This window comes from Triticum aestivum, chromosome 6B (genome assembly GCF_018294505.1).
Source record: "Triticum aestivum cultivar Chinese Spring chromosome 6B, IWGSC CS RefSeq v2.1, whole genome shotgun sequence".
NCBI classification, from domain to species: domain Eukaryota; kingdom Viridiplantae; phylum Streptophyta; class Magnoliopsida; order Poales; family Poaceae; genus Triticum; species Triticum aestivum.
In genome coordinates, this window is record NC_057810.1 from 34,072,596 (window position 1) to 34,098,652 (window position 26,057).

The 26,057-nt window shown below is 44.5% G+C and overlaps 1 non-coding gene across 1 annotated transcript; it reads left to right on the top strand.

Annotated features, from left to right (window-relative positions):
• Window positions 1-11,045: 11,045 nt before the first annotated feature.
• On the top strand, window positions 11,046-11,117 carry TRNAT-CGU (transfer RNA threonine (anticodon CGU)). Its single transcript has one exon. It is a non-coding gene; the product is annotated as a tRNA-Thr (tRNA).
• Window positions 11,118-26,057: the final 14,940 nt, after the last annotated feature.

The following is a 26,057-nucleotide window of genomic DNA, read 5'->3' on the forward strand; positions in this document are numbered from 1 at the left end:
GAGGGAGGACCGGTGAAGTGGCTGGTGGCTGGTAAAGTTCTGCATTGTAATCCTATTCATATTCAGACCATCACCAACGCGCTTCGTCCAGCGTGGGGAAATCCATGAGGGTTGAAGTTCCGTTCTATGGGACAGAACCTGTTTGTGGCAGAATTTGAGAATCAGCGAGATAGAAATCGAGTTTGGGGTGGATCACCATGGCATATCAACAAGCATGCGGTCATATTGGCCGAGTTTGATGAGTGCATGAGGCCATACGAGGTAAAGTTTGACAGGCTGCATAGTTGGGCTAGGGTTTTAACCTACCCTACAATTTGAGAGATGAGATGTGGTGGATGCCTATTGCTAAACAGATGGATCAGCATGCACAACAAGTTAAGTTTGACCACAATGGGGGGTTCCTACGTGCAAGAATCTCCATTGACGTAAACAAACCACTTAGAAGGTGGATTTTGATAGACTCTGCAAGAAGAAAGGTGGATATGTATGCCATTCAATATGAGCAGGTGCCATACTTCTGTTTCTCTTGTGGCAGATTGGGACACTCTGAACTTTACTGCCCAACACCAGGTTCGAGAGATGAGAAAGGTGAAATTCCGTTTGGTCCGTTGCTTCGTGCTACGGACGAATCAAGGAAGCAAGGCTACGATGGTTTCTCCAAGGAGTCAAAGTCGGGTGCGAACAGCAAACAAACGACGAAAAATTCTAGCACCAATAAGGATACCGGAGAGGAGGTGAATTCCCCCCACAAGAGCAAGCCGCGGCAGAAGCGCAAGGAGGGTCCAAATCAGGTCTACAGACCAGTGCTGAAGACCTTGCTCCTTACGGGGGGAGACACAAATGCTCATGGAGTTGGCACAAGCAAAACTAATGAGGACCGAACTTCAGCTAGCAATGACAGTGACGAGGAAGGTTTTTCCGTGAGTAGAAAAAGAAGAACCCCACTCCTGCAAATTTGGCAGAGATCGCCATGCGATCCTGCCCGTCCCAGTGAGCTGTTTGAGCTGGAACTGTCGGGGGCTTAGGAACCCCGAGGCGGTTCGAGAGCTTCACAGTATTGTGAAGCTAGAAGGACCCACTCTCCTCTTTGTTATGGAAACGAAAATCAATGCAAAAAGAGTTGAGGATTTGAAGTACACTCTAGGTTTTGGAGGTTGTTTTGATGTAGACAGTGCTGGTCTGAGCGGCGGCATTGGTCTTTTTTGGTCTCGCGATGTTATTGTTGAGTTAAAGAACTTTAGTCAGTGCCATATTGATGTGGTTGTCCAAAGTAATGATCAAGCATCCTCAATATGTCGTTTCACGGGATTTTACGGGGCTCTGAGAGTTGAGGGTCGCCACCAGAGCTGGCAAACTCTTCGTTCCCTTCATGCAATACCTCATGCGGCATGGTTGTGTGCGGGTGATTTCAATGAAACTTTGTTTGCCTCCGAGCACTTCAGCAGAGCAACGCGGGCTGAGAGACAGATGCGTGCTTTCAGGGAGGTGATTGATGAAGTTTCACTGCAGGATCTTGGTTGGTCGGGGACATCATATACGTGGGATAATCACCAGGCAGGCGATGCAAATGTCAAGGCCAGACTGGATAGGTTTTTTGCGAACGAAGAGTTCAGGCAACACTTTGCGCATATCAGAGTCAGACATCTCCCATCGGTGGAGTCGGATCACTGCTTTGTGATGGTAGGAATAAAGTTGCATACACCTAGTAGGTCACGGGCAAAGAAGCAATTTCGCTATGAGAATGTCTGGCAGACTCATGTGGATTATGACCGTCTTGTTCAGGAAACCTGGCGGGGCATACAACGGGGACTAGGGCTTCAAGGAATATCGATGGCTTTGGGCACTTTACAACAAACACTTGAACCATGGGGTTCCGGAGAGTTTGGCAGCCTTTCGCGCACTATTCGACAGTTGCAGAAGAGGCTTGCTCGCATTTGGTGCGGGTCTATTGGACCGGGGCCGTCGGAGGAGGAGAAATGGACTGTTCAAAAACTGAAGGAGGCGCTGCACCAAGAAGAGGTGTGGCTCCGACAGCGATCTAGGGTTCCCTAGCTTCGTGAGGGAGACCGAAACACAGCCTATTTTCAGGCTCAAGCGGCACAACGTAAACGGATTAACAAAATATCCTGTCTTCGTCGAGAGGATGGCTCGGTATGTTCGTCTGAAGAGGAGGATAAGATGGAAGTGCAAGCTTTTTATCAAAACCTGTACCAAACACAGGGTTTTGCGGACGCGAGCGACCTATTATCTCATGTGACTGTTAAAGTAACCCAGGCCATGAATGATGATCTTGGTAAACCCTACACAGCCGAAGAAGTAAAGGTGGCACTTTTCCAAATGGCGCCTTCAAAAGCTCCAGGTGTAGATGGTTTCACTGCAGGCTTTTATCAGCGACACTGGGACTTGCTAGGCGCCGATGTTACACTAGCAGTGTTGGATTTTCTCAATGGAGGGGAGCTACCAGCAGGTCTGAACGATACTTCTATCACTCTAATTCCTAAGGTACGCCACCCGCAGTCGATCACACAGTATCGCCCCATTGCTTTGTGCCCTGTCTTGTACAAGATTGTAGCAAAGGCTATTACTAACCGGCTGAGGAGCTTGATGGATTCAATCATCAGCGAGGAACAAAGCACTTTCATCCCGGGACGTCTCATTACAGATAACGTGCTGGTTGCGTACGAGAGTATCCACACGATGAAATGGAGAAAGAAGGGACATAATTATTCGTGTGTGGTAAAGCTTGATATGATGAAAGCTTATGACCGCGTTGAGTGGCACTATCTTGAAGCAATATTGTTGCAGCTCGGCTTCAGCATGAGTTTCACTAGATTGATCATGAAGTGTGTCTCCTCTGTACAATTTTCAGTTTGTGTCAATGAAGAGCTACTACCTTACTTCACACCAATGAGGGGTTTTCGTCAAGGTGACCCGGTATCAGCTTATCTATTTCTGTTGTGTGTTGAAGGCTTTTCCTTATTGTTAAAATTCTACAATGGAGGATTTGTGGATAGGGGTCTGCGAGTGAGTTACAGATCTCCTTGGGTCACCCATTTACTGTTCATGGACGACGGACTTATTTTCATCAATGCAAACAACATGAGTGCTATTCGTCTGAATGAGATTCTTCGAGTTTATGGTGAAGCTTTGGGGCAATGTGTCAACAGAGAAAAAAGCTCAATCTATTTCAGCTCTAACACGCCATCACCTCTGAGGCAACTGTTGAAGGCGACTTTGAACATTCAGGTGGAAGCCTTCAGCGAGAAATATTTGGGCTTACCCACTGCCGTTGGCCGGATCACAAGCGGTACATTTGATCATGCCAGCGAGCGGGTGCGTTCCAAGATACAGGGTTGGTTAGAAAGGTTACTTGCTTGTGCGGGGCGTGATACTTTGTTGAAATCGATAGCCCAAGCAATTCCTACCTATCCTATGAGCACCTTTCTGCTTACGAAGAAAGTTTGCAAGAGTCCGACTTCACCTATGGCCAAATATTTTTGGAGCAGTTCTCTTGATAAGAAGTCATTGCATTGGGTGTCATGGAAGGATCTGGCAACACCCAAGTGCAAGGGGGGCATGGGATTTCGTGATCCTCACTTATTTAACCTTGCAATTCTTGGGAAGCATGGATGGCAGTTTTTGACTAACCCGAATTCCCTATGCGCAAGGGTTTTGAAAGGAAGGTATTTCCCTTATTCTGATTTTATGCAGGCCTCTGCACCGAAGTTGGCTTCTGCCACCTGGAAGGCGATTGTGGCGGGGAGGGACGCGCTAAGACCGGGGCTGATTACTCGTGTTGGAGATGGCAGTTCTATCTCGATCTGGACTGATAAATGGATTCCAGGAACGATTAGTATGACACTTGTTTCACGACCACCGAACACTAATCTTCTTCTAGTGTCGGAGCTCATTGATTCTCAGAACTGGACGTGTAGATAGGACTTGATCAGAGAAAATTTCGTTGCTTCTGATGCTGCGGCCATTCTTAATATCCCCATTCGGTCGGGTGGTGGCAATGATTTTCTTGCTTGGGCATTCGAAAAAACAGGCAACTACACTGTCAAAACAGCGTACCGATCTCTTGTGACTCAGAACGAGCGCCTGGCTCTAGAGGAAGGGATGGTTACCGGAACCTCATTGAATGATCAACAGTTGTGGACTGCCTTGAGGAAGTTGAATGTTATTCCAAAAGTTAGAGTGTTTTGGTGGAGAGTGCTTCGAGGGATTTTGCCTGATGAAGCAACGCTCAATCATCGACACATTGCAGATGCTCGTCAATGCAAAGTCTGTCACGCAATAGACGAGGACCTGAAGCATGCATTATTACATTGTCCGCACGCTAAAAACTTATGGGAAGAGGCATGTGCGTGGTTTGGACTGCGGCTGCCTTTTCTTCATTCGGAATCATGGGCACGTGACATAACGTGTGCTCCATGTTTCTTTGCTGATGATCGAGCAAAGATTACAACTATCTTGTGGTCAATTTGGCATTCCAGGAACCGCATCAAACATGGAGAATAGGGTAGAGACCCGGTGTCTACCATGCGGGCTACCAAGGAGGCCATTGCACTCCTTCATCTTCCCCGCAAAGATGCACAAGTTCTGCTTGGATTCGGCTGGCGTCCGCCTGACGAGGGCTATGTCAAGATCAACACTGACGGCGGGCTCAATCTTGCAGACGACCGGGGAGAGGCCGGTGGACACTACTAGGGAAAAGCCTATACACAGAATCTTACCAGCAGCGCTCTTCAAAATACCACGCTACTGCTACTTAGCAGCAGCGCGTGTCGCCAAAACGCGCTGCTGACAGGGAAATAGCAGTAGCGCGTCCACTGCATACAGCGCTACTGCTATAGTTGCCATGACCTCCCCCCCCCGCTAGCTATAGCAGTAGAGCACTTTACTAAACAGCGCTACTGCTATTCAGGTTAGCTGTAGCGCATTTTGGCAAACGCGCTACAACTATCCCTACCTTATCCCCACGCGCACGACCGGCCCTCTCACTCACATTCTCACTCTCGCTCGCGTAACCGTCGTCGTGCGTCGCCGCCGCCGCCGCCTTCGTCCGTCCGCCGCCGAGGTACTCCCCTCCTTCCGTCCCTCCTCCATCCTCCTCGCACATCCTCCCTCCACCTGCGGCCGCCCCTCCCTCCTCCGCCGCCGCCCTCCTCCCTCCGCCTGCGGCCGCCCCTCCTCCCTCCTCCGCCGGCAGCCCTCCTCCCACCGCCCTCGACCTCGCCGCCCCTAGCTACCTCTCCGTCGCCCCCACCCCCTGCCACTAGTTAGTACTAGATTTAGTAGTAGTAGATGTTAATTTAGGGTTAGCTAGTACTAGATGTTGCTTAGTTAGTACTAGATTTTTAGTAGTAGTAGTGGTAGTTGAACTACTTTAGTTGTAGTTGAACTAGTTTAGTAAGTAAATTAATAAACTAGTTGAACTAGTTGAACTAGTTGAATTAACAGAACTAATCTATCTTTAGTAAGATAATTAATATATCTAGTTGAACTACTTTATTTTTAGAAAGAACTAGTTTTTTTCTATTTATAGTAAGTTTATATTTAGTAAGAACTAGTTGAATTAATAAAACTAGTTGAACATGTCATATTTGTTGTTATTTTTTAGTTTAAGCAATTATTCGGGATGTATTAGTGATAACTTATATGGTTTCAGGTGACCTCCGTCGTCCCCGTCACCGACCCCCTCCGACATCCCCGCCGTCGTCCCAGTCACCGACCCCCTCCGACATCGAGGTGAGACCAGCCAAATATCCTTGTATATCTTGTGTTGTTGCTCAAATAGGATATGTGGTTGCCCAAGTGGCCGTTCATGTTCAGTTTACATCTTCGAGTGGCCTATGTTTTGCCAGAGTGTTGATTAATTTCCGTTCCGGCAAATTTCAGGCGCTCGATATGTCCTTTTTTAGCAAAGGTCATGCCGGATTTTGTCGTGAATTCTGGCATGACTTGTGCTAGAATATGTACAAGTTTAATCTTTGAATTATGATTGTAGGAAATGTCGTACTCGGACGACGACGGTCTCCCGGGGGAGTGTAGCTGGTGCCACGACGATCGAGGTATGTGCGACAGGTTCGTTCGGCTGGACGAAGATCGGCGCTTCAGCATTAAGCTCGAGAAGACCTTCGATTGTGAAACGGTACGCAACAACGATAAGTGTTTTTTTCGTAATTAAGCATGACTTCAACTATTTCAACGTCTAATTTTCATATTTTACAATTCGACTAGCTTATCCCATGCCATGCAAGACGCTATGTCTTGGAGAGGATGGGTTTTGAAGACCATGAAAATTTCGAAACAAAGAAAATACACCCAAGGACCCATCATGATATGGATTTTGAAGTAAATCTGTACAATGCTCAGAGCGTAACCCATTTTGGTTGCCAAAATTGGGAAGCACTTTGCAAAATGTATGGTTTTTATGAGGGTATGATTGTCACCATGGATCTTGGTGATCCTGACAGCGAGGAAGACAATATGGACATTTGGGTCCTTGTTGATACGCTTCCGATTGTACCGCTATGTGAGTTTCTCAAACATAGTTATTAACTATTTTATATTGTTTATTTCAAAATAGTTGATAGCTTATTTCCATTGACAGCTTATTTTGATTCTTCAAAGATTGTGCGGAAGATGGTAGATAAAACCCACTACACCGATGGCACCGAATTAACGTATAAGGAGAAAAATCATCTGATCGCATTTTGTACTCTTCTTGAGAATTACAATGACTATTATCGAACTCCTCCAAATTATGGTGAATACGTGCCACTAGTGCATGTGTTGAACCACGATAACTTCTCTGGAGATACCCTGGTAAGATTTTTTACTATTACGACATCCGTGCATCTTTTGCATACTTCTAAAACTAGTACATCATTGTTAAATACGAAGTTATTATTATGTTTTTCAACAAAAACTCCCGATGGATTTTGTGCCTCATCTGATGTTTCTGCATGGTCGCCTCTCAGTTCTGAACATACTGCCATGTAAATCTACGGAGCTCACCTGTGCATATCGGATTTCTAAAACCCGTGAACACATGATCATCAGAGAATGAAAGAAATGTATGGACATTCGCAAGGAGGTTCTTGGAAGTAACATTCAGCGAAAGACAAGAATGGAGACAGGCTAATCTCCATTCTCCATAATGGAGAGTCAGGGGCTATCTTGTTTTTTGCTATTTTACCTTAGAAAATGTAGTAGGTCTTAATCGAATGTAATAGGTCCTATGATGTACAATATGTTTATTATATGGTAATGTGTTAGAGTTGATAATGATGATCTTGAGGAGGTGTTATGTGATGTCAATGATGAAAACGATGATCTTGAGGAGGTGTTATATGACAATGATGTATTATGATGCTAAGTTGTTAATGATATGATGATGATGATGATGATATTATTATATCATTGGGTGAAAGAACCGCGGATTAGTTTCAAGTGGATCGACATCCACTTGAAACTAGTCCACGGTTCTTTCATCCCATGATGTAATAACTCATTATGACGTAAAAACAATCTCTAAATTCCTGTTGTATGAAAACTTGTGTAAAGGTGTATGAATACAACATGAAAAAGAAAAGAAATAAAATACTAAATAATAGTAGTAGCGCGGGTAAGGAGAAGCGCTACTACTAATTACCAGTAGCGATGTTCTGAAGAAACGCTGCTACTAAATCAATTTAGCAGTAGCGTGGGTCAAGACGCGCTATTGCTAAGCATTAGCTGTAGCGCCTTATCAGTAGCGCTCCTGCCCGTGCTACTGATAGGCCCAAAATCCGCGCTGCTGCTAGGCTTTTCCCTAGTAGTGGGAGTCGCTCGGTCTCCCTCGGCCCTGCCGGGTGCGTGGTGCAAGCCATACTCCGAGATCACGGATCCCCTGATCATGGAGGGTCTCTCCCTACGTGATGGTGTTCGTTTTGCTACTCTTCGAGGTTTCTCCCATGTGATAATGGAAGTAGACTGCTTGGAGTTGGTGACACTATGGAATTCTCGCCACAATTCTCGTTCTATTGTGGCCTACTTATTAGATGAGATAGGAGAGCTTAGTACTTACTTTACATCTTTTGATATTTGCCATGTAAGTAGATAAGCTAATCTTCCTGCGCATCTATGTGCGAAGCGTGCTTGTGCACTGGATGTAACAGATAGCTGGATGGATGAAACCCCAAGCTTCTTGTTGACCAGCTTATTGGCTGACTCATCCAAGAATGCTTTTCGATGAATAAAGCTCTCCAATTAGCCTGCAAGAAAAAAAGGTGCTAGTATGATTTTGAGGAAACATCCCAGCTATGTGCGTCTACTTACCAATGGAAGGCGTTGCAGTAGTACTTAATTAGTCATGACGAAAGAACCGTGCAAAATGACTCTAAAAACATATTGACGCCAACACATCCTTATAAGTATGTGGTAGCATTCATTTATATTATTCACATTATAATTTTGATGTTTAACATATTTTGCTATCAACATTAAAATCGTTGGCATTTGATTCCTAAGATGGTTTATGTTGATGTACCGCCATTGGACATTAAAATCTTATCCAATATATCTTTATTTATAATTTATTTATGGCAGATTCATTTGGTCACGTGCCTCCCTCCCTCTAGAGAGAGAGAGAGAGAGAGAGAGATGATACATATCCTTAACTCCTTAGATGTCATATATACTTCCTCTTCTCGTGTCGCGAGCTAAGTATTGTGCTCACATAAAACTCCCCTCCTCGTCCAAACAAGATGTTACATCTCCTCCTTGTGTTTTTGGCCTATTACTTACTCCATCATGAGCATGGGAGGCGTCAAGAAGTTCCCTCCGATCTATCTCGTCCACACTCATTTTGCCCACCATTCCACGACCGGATTCTCACGGCTTACATGCCGCGGTAGACAACCAAGTTGTACACGCCCACCCACCATCTATATCTGAGCTGCCATGAATCGTCGGCTTTTCTGTGACCTATGTCTGGTCCGTGGCGCACTCATCTACTTCCCTGACCCATGCTATCGCCATTCAGAGTCTACTTGCCTGCGTGGGTGATCGGTAGGAGGAGCTCCATGGAGGCGGATATGGCTTCGATTTATGAAGCTGCTGAGGTCGCTGCTACTTGTTACTGAGATGTGGTACGAAACTACGAATCATGGGACAAAGCTGCATTGTAAAAATGCAGAAAGAAATCAGCCTTTATGCCTTGTAACGACATTTCCAATGTTCAGATAAATAGTGGTGCTTACTGTCATTTTGTAGTCTACATTGAGTCGCTCAGTGTGTTGTTGTTGCGGCTGTCTGGCATTTATGTATCTGGCCTTGGGTTTGTGTGAGTGTTGGGGTGTGGTGTTGTGTTTATATTGGTTCGAATGTTGGTTGGTGCTTGGTGTATCTGGCCTTGGGTTTGTGTGAGTGTTGGGGTGTGGTGTTGTGTTTATATTGGTTCGAATGTTGGTTGGTGCTTGGTGCTTTGTGTATAAAGCAGGAAGAAAGTCTTTTTCGGCTATCGAGATGAAGTAAGAAAAAGGTGCTTGACCACACATCTTGAGGAAGCTGAGTGCCCCGTGGCTCTTCAGACCTCCAGCTTGGGCATTATCTCCATGGAGTGGACCCACCTTGAGTTTCCTGCTCAGACATAAACAATGTTACGCTTGATAATCTGATATATCCTTAACTCCAATGCATCTAATAATCTGACGATGGATGTGATACAAGACAATGTATTTTAATTTGAAGTGTCACACATGCTTCATAAACTGGGATCCAGTCTTTGTGCCTTACTCGCCTATGAAGGATCTACACTGAAGTTGCAATTTACGGTGAAATCTCAATGTCTTGATATTCTCAACCTTTTCCAAAGGCAACGTCTTATATCTAGCATGTTTTTTCAGTATCAAAACAACCAAACAAGATGCTAAACTGTTAGGGAGTTGCGATGATAGAAAACCGGCAACACCAGTTATGTAGCAATAGAGTACTGGTGCTAGTATCCTGTCGAGGAAACATCCATCTATGTGCGGCTACTTACCAATGGACGGCATTGCAGTAGTACGTAATTAGTTATGACAAAAAAATTATGCCGAATGGCTCTAAAAACATATTGACTTCAACATATCCTTATAAGTTTGTGCGAGCATTCATCTATATTATTCATGATTATTATTTGGACATTTTACATATATTTTGCTAGCAACATTAAAATCTTGGGCATTTAAGTCCTAAGATGGTTTGTGCTGATGTATCGAACATCATCCAATGTATCTTCACTTATGATTAATTTGGGATAGATTCATTTGGCCACCTGCCTCCCTCCTGAGAGAGAGAGAGAGAGAGAGAGAGAGAGAGAGAGAGAGAGAGAGAGAGAGAGAGAGAGAGAGAGAGAGAGAGAGAGAGAGAGAGAGAGAGAGAGAGAGAGAGAGAGAGAGAGAGAGAGAGAGAGAGAGAGAGAGATGATACATATCCTTAGCTTTTTAGATGCCATATATACTTCCTCTTCTCATTCCACGAGCTAAGTATTGTGCTCAGTGCTCATATACAAGATACAACTCCCCTCCTCGTCCAGACAACATGTTACACCTCCTCCTTGTGTTTTTTTTTGGCCAATTAATTACCCTATCTTGAGCATGGGAGGCGTCAAGAAGTTCCCTATGATTTATCTCGTCCTAACTCACTTTGCCCACCATTTCACAACCGGATTCTCACCGCTCACATACCGTGGTAGATAATCCCGTCGTACACGCCTGCCCCCCATCTATATCTGAGCCGCCATGAATCGTGGAGTCTTCTGTTACCGATGTCTGGTCCTTGGCGCACTCATGCGCTTCCCTGACCCCTACCATCGGCATTCCTTCTCGCCTTGCCCACGTGGGCGATTGGCAGGAGGAGATATGGCATCGGTTTCTGAAGCTGCTGAGGTCGCTGCTACTCGTTACTGGGATGGCGCGAGATTCATGGGACAAAGCTGCTCTGTAAAAATGTAGAAAGAAGTCGGCCTTGTAACTACATTGGGAATATAGGGATAAATACCAACGCAGCACGTCGAGGCCTCCGTAGCATAGTGGTAGTGCGTTCCCTTCGTAAGGGAAAGGTCGTGAGTTCGATCCTCACCGTGGGCTTTCTTATGATTCCTATTTTTTTATTCTTCGGACCATTCTGTTTTCTTCTTCATCCGCATCCAAGCTGACTTCCATTTGTTCATGTCACCACGCTTCATCATCCAACTCAATTTCTAGTCTAACTTGGCCAGCCTTTTCTGCTGTTGGAGCATGGATACCAATGCAGCCTATGGATTCTGCTGTTGCTTGCCACAGCCTATCACTATCAGTTATCTTTGTTGACAAATCAAAGGACAACTTTGTCCCCCATCATACGTGTAAATAACAGGAAGCTACAGACAGTAACCCCTTGAGACCGCAACGGCGAGGCGAACCTAAAGAGTTGGTGTCCATCATAGCGGCCTAGAACGTCTGTCTGTCGATGGCTCTTCTTCAGGAACGGCTTCCCCGAGTTTCCCTTGTGTGATCTCCTCAGCATTTCAAGGGTGGCTTTTGGCTGGTCCATCGGAACCATATGGCCAGCATTGTGAACCTGCATTTGCTTCTTTGGAATTGTTTTGGAAGTAGGTTAGGTATCACACACCTTGAGGAAATGGAGTGCCACATGGCTCTTCATAACTCCAAGTTACTGGCATTATCAACCAAAACAGATGCGTCTGGAGATTTCGGAAAGTGTTTTTGCCGGACCATTCCATGGAGTGGACCCACCTTGAATTTCCTTCTCAAATATAAACAATGTTATTACACGCGATGAGTTGATGTATTAACTGCAAAAGATCGAATAATCTGACGATGGATGTACACAAGACAATGAAGAACATGAGGCTAATCATTTTTTTAGAAAAGGAGGATGCACCCCCGGCCTCTGCATCTAGACGATGCATGCAACCATATTATTAATTATTCACAAAGACAATACAAGGTGATACATCAATAAGCCTGAAGCCACCATCTTGGCAACACCGTTGCTACTCCTATCCCTTGATGAAGGCGTGCTGAATGTCCGAGCCTAATACCAAACAGATATCGCACCAAAGCCTAACATCTAAAGCCGGGTGTCCCATCCAAGCCACTACCTGAATTGGGTCCCACACCGGTCTGGCACACTCCCAGTGAGCACCGCACGCTGCAAGGGTCGTCACCTCCATCATCCCTCGGTCCATCCTCAGAGCAGAACTGAAGCACCGACCTTGTCAGGCCTCTCTGCCATCAACGCCACCATGGCGCCAGACAGCTTCCTCCTCCTGCGCGAGTCCATCTCCGCGCATCAGACGTCGAGTCTCCACAGAGATGAAGCACCGCTCCACCAAAGACGCCGTCCTCCGGTCCCTCAAGCCCGTGTGCACCTCCAAGAATGACGCCCCCAAGGGGGAAACGACACTAGAGAGCCGCCGTCATCCAATCAACTGATCTAGGGCTTCCCCCGAAGGTAGCAGAGAGTGGCCTTGAACCTCTCCACGGCGATGCCTTCAGGAAGGGAACGACGCAGACAGCGTCGCCATCGCTAGCCTTGGCAATAGCCAATAGCAGGTTTATATTATTTGAGATTGCCAAAAATGGTTTGAGTTTTATATTATTTTTGCTATGAAATATGAAAATGTTTGCTATGAAATATGAATTTTTTTGCTATGAAATATGAAATAGTTTTAAATCTGTTTTGGATTATGTTTTTATAAGGCAGATTGCCATTTTGTCTACAAAATCCCAGGAATTGTGGTGGTTGTTGCTCACTTGCAGTAGCTCATCCCTAGATCCCTGTCGTTGTTGTATGCTTCTTTGAGTTTGGTGCTGCAATCCTAACATAGGAAGCTGACAATTGCAGCGGCTAGTAGCATGCTCCAGCTGCTGCGAAGTCACAGTATCAAATCCTAGTTCAGGCTCTTTTGCCTTTTTTGCTTTTTTCATGCCGCAAACGTGCCACCAGAAATGGGCCGGCCAGGTTAGTCGCGCCCTGTGCGAAACGTCAGCATTTTGCCGCAGCGAGCGGCATATAGGATGTCCCCCCTCAGCGCCCCTTAAACTAGTTGGCGCTCGCACGGGACTTGTAGCGCGCCGGCCCACTGAAACACTGCAGAACGCAAAAGAAAAGAAAAAGGAAAGAAAAAAAAAGATTGTTTGCTTATTCGGGATAAGTAGGTTTCGAACCCCGTCCAGGACCACCGAAGTCGTAGCCGGTAACAACTAGGTCGCTCTCATTTTTTTGTCTAATATCTGCAAGTCGCACTATTTGAACCTTAATTTAGTTCATATTTTTTTGCAAAAAAAAATTAGTTAATATATTGACCCTTTTCCTTTTGCGAGTAACATATACTATTATCAAAAACAAAAGCATAACTTTCATAATATGAAAAGGTGAAAACGTTTGTGAATTAAAACATGTTCACGGATTTTGAAGAACAATTCATGTTTTTTTATAAAAACTTCGTGGAATTTTAAAAAAATCATCAAATATGAAAAAAGTTCATGCAATATTAAAAAAGTTCATTAAATTTGAAAAACCTTCATTGGATTTGAAAAAAGGTTCATTAGTTTCAAAAATAGTTCATCAATTTCGAAAAAAGTTCACCGAATCCGGAAAAAGTTCATTGGATTTGAAAAAAAAGTTCATCAATTTTGAAAAAAGTTCATCAGATTTTAAAAAAGTTCATCGGATTTCAAAAAAAAGTTCATCGGATTTGGAAAAAAGTTCATTCGTTTCAAAAATAGTTCGTCGATTTCGAACAAAGTTCACCTAATCTGAAAAAGTTCAATGAATTTGAATAAAAGAATCATCGATTTTGAAAAAAGTTCATCGAATTTGAAAAAAAATCATCGGTTTTTTTAAAAAGTTCACCGGATCTAAAAAAAAGTTCATCAAAATTGAAAAGGAATTCATTGATTTTGAAAAAAGTTCACAGTATTTGAAAAAGGATGAGGAAAAAAGAAAAAAAAGGAATAAGATAAATAAAAACCGAACTGATGTTGACAATAAATGAAAGGACTGAAGTAAATATTCATGGAATCGTTCCTGGCCTGGTGGCTAGGGCCTAGTGCTCGCTGACCAGGCGAGCTAACAAGCTCCTTCGGTCATATGTAACGGGGGTACTTTAAAAGATCATCTACTGCATATCTAACACCGCAAACTAGAAACCTTAAACATTGGATATGTTCAAAAAATTTAAAAATTCAAAAATTGTTCGGGTTTGCTGAAATTGTTAGAAGAAAAACAAAAAAGCTTTAACAAAGTTTTGATAAAATGAACACTTTTTAGAATCCCGAACATTTGTTTAATTTAGAAAACAAAATTTTGAAATCGAGAACCAAAATTTGAATATGAACATTTTTTCAAGCACGGACATTTTTTTTGATCTTGAGAACAAATTTTGAAATGGAGAACAAATTTGGAAGCGCGAACATTTTTTGAAAACGTGAACAAAAAAATGAAGTCTGGTACATTATATTAATTGGGAAATTTTTGAACTTGTTTGTGTAACGAGAACATTTTTTGAATTTTGAGATTTTTTTTAAAAACTAAACATTTTATGGAAAGGCAAAAAAAATTGAATATTTTGAAAAAAAGGGAAAAGAAAAGGAAAATGAAATAAGAAACCAAAGAAAGAAAACAAACAGAAAAAATGAAAAAGAAAGAAAAGAAAAAAGAAACAGAAAGGAATTTGAAAATCTGAAGAACAAAAAGGAAATAGAAAAGGAAGAAAAAGGAAATAGAAAAGGAAATAAAGAAACAGAAAAACAAAGAAAGAAGAAAAAAAGAGAAAGAAAATAAGAAACAGAAAAGGAAAAAACCAGTGAAAACCCGGTTCAAGAACTTTCTGGAAGGTTCCCTAAACCGGTCAGGAACCTTCCGGAAAGTACCCAAAACCGAATACTGCAGCGCGTGTACTATCTCGTAGTTGGGCCGGCCCATCTTGACTGGGCCCTGGGTGCCCGGGGCCCAGCTCCGCCCCTGCTCCGTATCATAGTGGTAGTGCGTTCCCTTCAACATCTCTGGGTCGACGTTCCTATTATTAGTGGCTATACTTATCCACCTGAAACGGTAAGGGGAAAAGGAGGGGTACATGGAAGGAAAACCGGAAGCTACAACAGACACTCCTTGAGATCGCAACGGCAATGCGTGCAGGCTACCTAGCAAGTTTCTTTTCCTTTTTTTTGGTCGGTGTTGATCGCGGCATAAAAAGGTCGATTGCTCTTCTTCAGGAACAGCTTCCTTGAGTTTCCCCTGCGCGAATGTCCTCAGCATTTCAAGGGCGGCCTTCGGCCGGTCCATCGGAACCATGTGGACAGTATTGTGAATGGGTTACTCGTCAGTAATCTAGCACCAGTACATTGTCTTTTTTTTCTTAATCTACACAGGCCATGTACCTACTAGACTCGCTTCTTCTGAATTATTTTTGGAACAGTAGCTACCGAGATGAAGTGAACAAAAGGTGCTTGACCATAAACCTTGAGGAAACTCACTGCCATGTGGCTCTTCAGAACTCCAACTTTGGGCATTATCTACCAAAAACAAGATGCTAAACTCTTATGCCAGTTATTTCTTCGGGAGTTGTCATGGTAGAAAACTGGCTACGCCAGTTATGTAGCAATACAGTACTGGTGCTACAATTATGTCTTTGGGTAGGTGCTAGTATGATTAACGGAAAGCGTTTTTTCCCTAAAACCTTAAAACCCTCTGGCGGCGCCCGAGGCGATCTAGGGTTTTGACGTGGAACTCGACGTTCGACTGGAGATTTGTCGTCGGCGCGAGGAGAGATTGACGGCTGGGGCACCGGCGATGGCTGCCTCTCGCGCGGCAGCAGGGGACGGGTCCCAGGTGGGCAGCGACATGCGAAGAAGCTAGAGGAGGCCCAGGGAAAGCTCGACATATCAGAAGAAGAGGCGACTCCGCTTGTGCTTGATGACCGGACGGAGGGAGGACCGGTGAAGTGGCTGGTGGCTGGTAAAGTTCTGCATTGTAATCCTATTCATATTCAGACCATCACCAACGCGCTTCGTCCAGCGTGGGGAAATCCATGAGGGTTGAAGTTCCGTTCTACGGGACAGAACCTGTTTGTGGCAGAATTTGAGAATCAGCGAGATAGAAATCGAGTTTGGGGTGGATCACCATGGCATATCAACAAGCATGCGGTCATATTGGCCGAGTTTGATGAGTGCATGAGGCCATACGAGGTAAAGTTTGACAGGCTGCATAGTTGGGCTAGGGTTTTAACCTACCCTACAATTTGAGAGATGAGATGTGGTGGATGCCTATTGCTAAACAGATGGATCAGCATGCACAACAAGTTAAGTTTGACCACAATGGGGGGTTCCTACGTGCAAGAATCTCCATTGACGTAAACAAACCACTTAGAAGGTGGATTTTGATAGACTCTGCAAGAAGAAAGGTGGATATGTATGACATTCAATATGAGTAGGTGCCATACTTCTGTTTCTCTTGTGGCAGATTGGGACACTCTGAACTTTACTGCCCAACACCAGGTTCGAGAGATGAGAAAGGTGAAATTCCGTTTGGTCCGTTGCTTCGTGCTACGGACGAATCAAGGAAGCAAGGCTACGATGGTTTCTCCAAGGAGTCAAAGTCGGGTGCGAACAGCAAACAAACGACGAAAAATTCTAGCACCAATAAGGATACCGGAGAGGAGGTGAATTCCCCCCATAAGAGCAAGCTGCGGCAGAAGCGCAAGGAGGGTCCAAATCAGGTCTACAGACCAGTGGTGAAGACCTTGCTCCTTACGGGGGGAGACACAAATGCTCATGGAGTTGGCACAAGCAAAACTAATGAGGACCGAACTTCAGCTAGCAATGACAGTGACGAGGAAGGTTTTTCCGTGAGTAGAAAAAGAAGAACCCCACTCCTGCAAATTTGGCAGAGATCGCCATGCGATCCTGCCCGTCCTAGTGAGCTGTTTGAGCTGGAACTGTCGGGGGCTTAGGAACCCCGAGGCGGTTCGAGAGCTTCACAGTATTGTGAAGCTAGAAGGACCCACTCTCCTCTTTGTTATGGAAACGAAAATCAATGCAAAAAGAGTTGAGGATTTGAAGTACACTCTAGGTTTTGGAGGTTGTTTTGATGTAGACAGTGCTGGTCTCAGCGGCGGCATTGGTCTTTTTTGGTCTCGCGATGTTATTGTTGAGTTAAAGAACTTTAGTCAGTGTCATATTGATGTGGTTGTCCAAAGTAATGATCAAGCATCCTCAATATGTCGTTTCACGGGATTTTACGGGGCTCTGAGAGTTGAGGGTCGCCACCAGAGCTGGCAAACTCTTCGTTCCCTTCATGCAATACCTCATGCGGCATGGTTGTGTGCGGGTGATTTCAATGAAACTTTGTTTGCCTCCGAGCACTTCAGCAGAGCAGCGCGGGCGGAGAGACAGATGCGTGCTTTCAGGGAGGTGATTGATGAAGTTTCACTGCAGGATCTTGGTTGGTCGGGGACATCATATACGTGGGATAATCACCAGGCAGGCGATGCAAATGTCAAGGCCAGACTGGATAGGTTTTTTGCGAACGAAGAGTTCAGGCAACACTTTGCGCATATCAGAGTCAGACATCTCCCATCGGTGGAGTCGGATCACTGCTTTGTGATGGTAGGAATAAAGTTGCATACACCTAGTAGGTCACGGGCAAAGAAGCAATTTCGCTATGAGAATGTCTGGCAGACTCATGTGGATTATGACCGTCTTGTTCAGGAAACCTGGCGGGGCATACAACGGGGACTAGGGCTTCAAGGAATATCGATGGCTTTGGGCACTTTACAACAAACACTTGAACCATGGGGTTCCGGAGAGTTTGGCAGCCTTTTGCGCACTATTCGACAGTTGCAGAAGAGGCTTGCTCGCATTTGGTGCGGGTCTATTGGACCGGGGCCGTCGGAGGAGGAGAAATGGACTGTTCAAAAAATGAAGGAGGCGCTGCACCAAGAAGAGGTGTGGCTCCGACAGCGATCTAGGGTTCCCTAGCTTCGTGAGGGAGACCGAAACACAACCTATTTTCAGGCTCAAGCGGCACAACGTAAACGGATTAACAAAATATCCTGTCTTCGTCGAGAGGATGGCTCGGTATGTTCGTCTGAAGAGGAGGATAAGATGGAAGTGCAAGCTTTTTATCAAAACCTGTACCAAACACAGGGTTTTGCGGACGCGAGCGATCTATTATCTCATGTGACTGTTAAAGTAACCCAGGCCATGAATGATGATCTTGGTAAACCCTACACAGCCGAAGAAGTAAAGGTGGCACTTTTCCAAATGGCGCCTTCAAAAGCTCCAGGTGTAGATGGTTTCAGTGCAGGCTTTTATCAGCGACACTGGGACTTGCTAGGCGCCGATGTTACACTAGCAGTGTTGGATTTTCTCAATGGAGGGGAGCTACCAGCAGGTCTGAACGATACTTCTATCACTCTAATTCCTAAGGTACGCCACCCGCAGTCGATCACACAGTATCGCCCCATTGCTTTGTGCCCTGTCTTGTACAAGATTGTAGCAAAGGCTATTACTAACCGGCTGAGGAGCTTGATGGATTCAATCATCAGCGAGGAACAAAGCGCTTTCATCCCGGGACGTCTCATTACAGATAACGTGCTGGTTGCGTACGAGAGTATCCACACGATGAAACGGAGAAAGAAGGGACAGAATTATTCGTGTGTGGTAAAGCTTGATATGATGAAAGCTTATGACCGCGTTGAGTGGCACTATCTTGAAGCAATATTGTTGCAGCTCGGCTTCAGCATGAGTTTCACTAGATTGATCATGAAGTGTGTCTCCTCTGTACAATTTTCAGTTTGTGTCAATGAAGAGCTACTACCTTACTTCACACCAATGAGGGGTTTTCGTCAAGGTGACCCGGTATCAGCTTATCTATTTTTGTTGTGTGTTGAAGGCTTTTCCTTATTGTTAAAATTCTACAATGGAGGATTTGTGGATAGGGGTCTGCGAGTGAGTTACAGATCTCCTTGGGTCACCCATTTACTGTTCGCGGACGACGGACTTATTTTCATCAATGCAAACAACATGAGTGCTATTCGTCTGAATGAGATTCTTCGAGTTTATGGTGAAGCTTCGGGGCAATGTGTCAACAGAGAAAAAAGCTCAATCTATTTCAGCTCTAACACGCCATCACCTCTGAGGCAACTGTTGAAGGCGACTTTGAACATTCAGGTGGAAGCCTTCAGCGAGAAATATTTGGACTTACCCACTGTCGTTGGCCGGATCACAAGCGATACATTTGATCATGCCAGCGAGCGGGTGCATTCCAAGATACAAGGTTGGTTAGAAAGGTTACTTGCTTGTGCGGGGCGTGATACTTTGTTGAAATCGATAGCCCAAGCAATTCCTACCTATCCTATGAGCACCTTTCTGCTTACGAAGAAAGTTTGCAAGAGTCTGACTTCACCTATGGCCAAATATTTTTGGAGCAGTTCTCTTGATAAGAAGTCATTGCATTGGGTGTCATGGAAGGATCTGGCAACACCCAAGTGCAAGGGGGGCATGGGATTTCGTGATCCTCACTTATTTAACCTTGCAATTCTTGGGAAGCATGGATGGTAGTTTTTGACTAACCCGAATTCCCTATGCGCAAGGGTTTTGAAAGGAAGGTATTTCCCTTATTCTGATTTTATGCAGGCCTCTGCACCCAAGTCGGCTTTTGCCACCTGGAAGGCGATTGTGGCGGGGAGGGAAGCGCTAAGACCGGGGCTGATTACTCGTGTTGGAGATGGCAGTTCTATCTCGATCTGGACTGATAAATGGATTCTAGGAACGATTAGTATGACACTTGTTTCACGACCACCGAACACTAATCTTCTTCTAGTGTCGGAGCTCATTGATTCTCAGAACTGGACGTGTAGATAGGACTTGATCAGAGAAAATTTCGTTGCTTCTGATGCTGCGGCCATTCTTAATATCCCCATCCGGTCGGGTGGTGGCAATGATTTTCTTGCTTGGGCATTCGAAAAAACAGGCAACTACACTGTCAAAACAGCGTACCGATCTCTTGTGACTCAGAACGAGCGCCTGGCTCTAGAGGAAGGGATGGTTACCGGAACCTCATTGAATGATCAACAGTTGTGGACTGCCTTGAGGAAGTTGAATGTTATTCCAAAAGTTAGAGTGTTTTGGTGGAGAGTGCTTCGAGGGATTTTGCCTGATGAAGCAACGCTCAATCATCGACACATTGCAGATGCTCGTCAATGCAAAGTCTGTCACGCAATAGACGAGGACCTGAAGCATGCATTATTACATTGTCCGCACGCTAAAAACTTATGGAAGAGGCATGTGCGTGGTTTGGACTGCGGCTGCCTTTTCTTCATTCGGAATCATGGGCACGTGACATAACGTGTGCTCCATGTTTCTTTGCTGATGATCGAGTAAAGATTACAACTATCTTGTGGTCAATTTGGCATTCCAGGAACCGCATCAAACATGGAGAATAGGGTAGAGACCCGGTGTCTACCATGCGGGCTACCAAGGAGGCCATTGCACTCCTTCATCTTCCCCGCAAAGATGCACAAGTTCTGCTTGGATTCGGCTGGCGTCCGCCTGACGAGGGCTATGTCAAGATCAACACTGACGGCGGGCTCAATCTTGCAGACGACCGGGGAGAGTCCGGTGGACACTACTAGGGAAAAGCCTATACACAGAATCTTACCAGCAGCGCTCTTCAAAATACCACGCTACTGCTACTTAGCAGCAGCGCGTGTCGCCAAAACGCGCTGCTAACAGGGAAATAGCAGTAGCGCGTCCACTGCATACAGCGCTACTGCTATAGTTGCCATGATCTCGCCCTCCCCGCTAGCTATAGCAGTAGAGCACTTTACTAAACAGCGCTACTGCTATTCAGGTTAGCTGTAGCGCATTTTGGCAAACGCGCTACAACTATCCCTACCTTATCCCCACGCGCACGACCGGCCCTCTCACTCACATTCTCACTCTCGCTCGCGTAACCGTCGTCGTGCGTCGCCGCCGCCGCCGCCTTCGTCCGTCCGCCGCCGAGGTACTCCCCTCCTTCCGTCCCTCCTCCATCCTCCTCGCACATCCTCCCTCCACCTGCGGCCGCCCCTCCCTCCTCCTCCGCCGCCCTCCTCCCTCCGCCTGCGGCCGCCCCTCCTCCCTCCTCCGCCGGCAGCCCTCCTCCCACCGCCCTCGACCTCGCCGCCCCTAGCTACCTCTCCGTCGCCCCCACCCCCTGCCACTAGTTAGTACTAGATTTAGTAGTAGTAGATGTTAATTTAGGGTTAGCTAGTACTAGATGTTGCTTAGTTAGTACTAGATTTTTAGTAGTAGTAGTGGTAGTTGAACTACTTTAGTTGTAGTTGAACTAGTTTAGTAAGTAAATTAATAAACTAGTTGAACTAGTTGAATTAACAGAACTAATCTATCTTTAGTAAGATAATTAATATATCTAGTTGAACTACTTTATTTTTAGAAAGAACTAGTTTTTTTTTCTATTTATAGTAAGTTTATATTTAGTAAGAACTAGTTGAATTAATAAAACTAGTTGAACATGTCATATTTGTTGTTATTTTTTAGTTTAAGCAATTATTCGGGATGTATTAGTGATAACTTATATGGTTTCAGGTGACCTCCGTCGTCCCTGTCACCGACCCCCTCCGACATCCCCGCCGTCGTCCCAGTCACCGACCCCCTCCGACATCGAGGTGAGACCAGCCAAATATCCTTGTATATCTTGTGTTGTTGCTCAAATAGGATATGTGGTTGCCCAAGTGGCCGTTCATGTTCAGTTTACATCTTCGAGTGGCCTATGTTTTGCCAGAGTGTTGATTAATTTCCGTTCCGGCAAATTTCAGGCGCTCGATATGTCCTTTTTAGCAAAGGTCATGCCGGATTTTGTCGTGAATTCTGGCATGACTTGTGCTAGAATATGTACAAGTTTAATCTTTGAATTATGATTGTAGGAAATGTCGTACTCGGACGACGACGGTCTCCCGGGGGAGTGTAGCTGGTGCCACGACGATCGAGGTATGTGCGACAGGTTCGTTCGGCTGGACGAAGATCGGCGCTTCAGCATTAAGCTCGAGAAGACCTTCGATTGTGAAACGGTACGCAACAACGACAAGTGTTTTTTTCGTAATTAAGCATGACTACAACTATTTCAACGTCTAATTTTCATATTTTACAATTCGACTAGCTTATCCCATGCCATGCAAGACGCTATGTCTTGGAGAGGATGGGTTTTGAAGACCATGAAAATTTCGAAACAAAGAAAATACACCCAAGGACCCATCATGATATGGATTTTGAAGTAAATCTGTACAATGCTCAGAGCGTAACCCATTTTGGTTGCCAAAATTGGGAAGCACTTTGCAAAATGTATGGTTTTTATGAGGGTATGATTGTCACCATGGATCTTGGTGATCCTGACAGCGAGGAAGACAATATGGACATTTGGGTCCTTGTTGATACGCTTCCGATTGTACCGCTATGTGAGTTTCTCAAACATAGTTATTAACTATTTTATATTGTTTCTTTCAAAATAGTTGATAGCTTATTTCCATTGACAGCTTATTTTGATTCTTCAAAGACTGTGCGGAAGATGGTAGATAAAACCCACTACACCGATGGCACCGAATTAACGTATAAGGAGAAAAATCATCTGATCGCATTTTGTACTCTTCTTGAGAATTACAATGACTATTATCGAACTCCTCCAAATTATGGTGAATACGTGCCACTAGTGCATGTGTTGAACCACGATAACTTCTCTGGAGATACCCTGGTAAGATTTTTTACTATTACGACATCCGTGCATCTTTTGCATACTTTTAAAACTAGTACATCATTGTTAACTACGAAGTTATTATTATGTTTTTCAACAGAAACTCCCGATGGATTGTGTGCCTCATCTGATGTTTCTGCATGGTCGCCTCTCAGTTCTGAACATACTGCCATGTAAATCTACGGAGCTCACCTGTGCATATCGGATTTCTAAAACCCGTGAACACATGATCATCAGAGAATGAAAGAAATGTATGGACATTCGCAAGGAGGTTCTTGGAAGTAACATTCAGCGAAAGACAAGAATTGGAGACAGGCTAATCTCCATTCTCCATAATGGAGAGTCAGGGCTATCTTGTTTTTTGCTATTTTACCTTAGAAAATGTAGTAGGTCTTAATCGAATGTAATAGGTCCTATGAGGTACAATATGTTTATTATATGGTAATGTGTTAGAGTTGATAATGATGATCTTGAGGAGGTGTTATGTGATGTCAATGATGAAAACGATGATCTTGAGGAGGTGTTATATGACAATGATGTATTATGATGCTAAGTTGTTAATGATATGATGATGATGATGATGATATTATTATATCATTGGGTGAAAGAACCGCGGATTAGTTTCAAGTGGATCGACATCCACTTGAAACTAGTCCACGGTTCTTTCACCCCATGATGTAATAACTCATTATGACGTAAAAACAATCTCTAAATTCCTGTTGTATGAAAACTTGTGTAAAGGTGTATGAATACAACATGAAAAAGAAAAGAAACAAAATACTAAATAATAGTAGTAGCGCGGGTAAGGAGAAGCGCTACTACTAATTACCAGTAGCGATGTTCTGAAGAAGCGCTGCTACTAAATCAATTTAGCAGTAGCGTGGGTCAAGACGCGCTATTGCTAAGCATTAGCTGTAGCGCCTTATCAGTAGCGCTCCTGCCCGCGCTACTGATAGGCCCAAAACCCACGCTGCTGCTAGGCTTTTCCCTAGTAGTGGAAGTCGCTCGGTCTCCCTCGGCCCTGCCGAGTGCGTGGTGCAAGCCATACTCCGAGATCACGGATCCCCTGATCATGGAGGGTCTCTCCCTACGTGATGGTGTTCGTTTTGCTACTCTTCGAGGTTTCTCCCATGTGATAATGGAAGTAGACTGCTTGGAGTTGGTGACACTATGGAATTCTCGCCACAATTCTCGTTCTATTGCGGCCTACTTATTAGATGAGATAGGAGAGCTTAGTACTTACTTTACATCTTTTGATATTTGCCATGTAAGTAGATAAGCTAATCTTCCTGCGCATCTATGTGCGAAGCGTGCTTGTGCACTGGATGTAACAGATAGCTGGATGGATGAAACCCCAAGCTTCTTGTTGACCAGCTTATTGGCTGACTCATCCAAGAATACTTTTCGATGAATAAAGCTCTCCAATTATCCTGCAAGAAAAAAAGGTGCTAGTATGATTTTGAGGAAACATCCCAGCTATGTGCGTCTACTTACCAATGGAAGGCGTTGCAGTAGTACTTAATTAGTCATGACGAAAGAACCGTGCAAAATGACTCTAAAAACATATTGACGCCAACACATCCTTATAAGTATGTGGTAGCATTCATTTATATTATTCACATTATAATTTTGATGTTTAACATATTTTGCTATCAACATTAAAATCGTTGGCATTTGATTCCTAAGATGGTTTATGTTGATGTACCGCCATTGGACATTAAAATCTTATCCAATATATCTTTATTTATAATTTATTTATGGCAGATTCATTTGGTCACGTGCCTCCCTCCCTCTAGAGAGAGAGAGAGAGAGAGATGATACATATCCTTAACTCCTTAGATGTCATATATACTTCCTCTTCTCGTGTCGCGAGCTAAGTATTGTGCTCACATAAAACTCCCCTCCTCGTCCAAACAAGATGTTACATCTCCTCCTTGTGTTTTTGGCCTATTACTTACTCCATCATGAGCATGGGAGGCGTCAAGAAGTTCCCTCCGATCTATCTCGTCCACACTCATTTTGCCCACCATTCCACGACCGGATTCTCACGGCTTACATGCCGCGGTAGACAACCAAGTTGTACACGCCCACCCACCATCTATATCTGAGCTGCCGTGAATCGTCGGCTTTTCTGTGACCTATGTCTGGTCCTTGGCGCACTCATCTACTTCCCTGACCCATACTATCGCCATTCAGAGTCTACTTGCCTGCGTGGGTGATCGGTAGGAGGAGCTCCATGGAGGCGGATATGGCTTCGATTTATGAAGCTGCTGAGGTCGCTGCTACTTGTTACTGAGATGTGGTACGAAACTACGAATCATGGGACAAAGCTGCATTGTAAAAATGCAGAAAGAAATCAGCCTTTATGCCTTGTAACGACATTTCCAATGTTCAGATAAATAGTGGTGCTTACTGTCATTTTGTAGTCTACATTGAGTCGCTCAGTGTGTTGTTGTTGCGGCTGTCTGGCATTTATGTATCTGGCCTTGGGTTTGTGTGAGTGTTGGGGTGTGGTGTTGTGTTTATATTGGTTCGAATGTTGGTTGGTGCTTGGTGTATCTGGCCTTGGGTTTGTGTGAGTGTTGGGGTGTGGTGTTGTGTTTATATTGGTTCGAATGTTGGTTGGTGCTTGGTGCTTTGTGTATAAAGCAGGAAGAAAGTCTTTTTCGGCTATCGAGATGAAGTAAGAAAAAGGTGCTTGACCACACATCTTGAGGAAGCTGAGTGCCCCGTGGCTCTTCAGACCTCCAGCTTGGGCATTATCTCCATGGAGTGGACCCACCTTGAGTTTCCTGCTCAGACATAAACAATGTTACGCTTGATAATCTGATATATCCTTAACTCCAATGCATCTAATAATCTGACGATGGATGTGATACAAGACAATGTATTTTAATTTGAAGTGTCACACATGCTTCATAAACTGGGATCCAGTCTTTGTGCCTTACTCGCCTATGAAGGATCTACACTGAAGTTGCAATTTACGGTGAAATCTCAATGTCTTGATATTCTCAACCTTTTCCAAAGGCAACGTCTTATATCTAGCATGTTTTTTCAGTATCAAAACAACCAAACAAGATGCTAAACTGTTAGGGAGTTGCGATGATAGAAAACCGGCAACACCAGTTATGTAGCAATAGAGTACTGGTGCTAGTATCCTGTCGAGGAAACATCCATCTATGTGCGGCTACTTACCAATGGACGGCATTGCAGTAGTACGTAATTAGTTATGACAAAAAAATTATGCCGAATGGCTCTAAAAACATATTGAC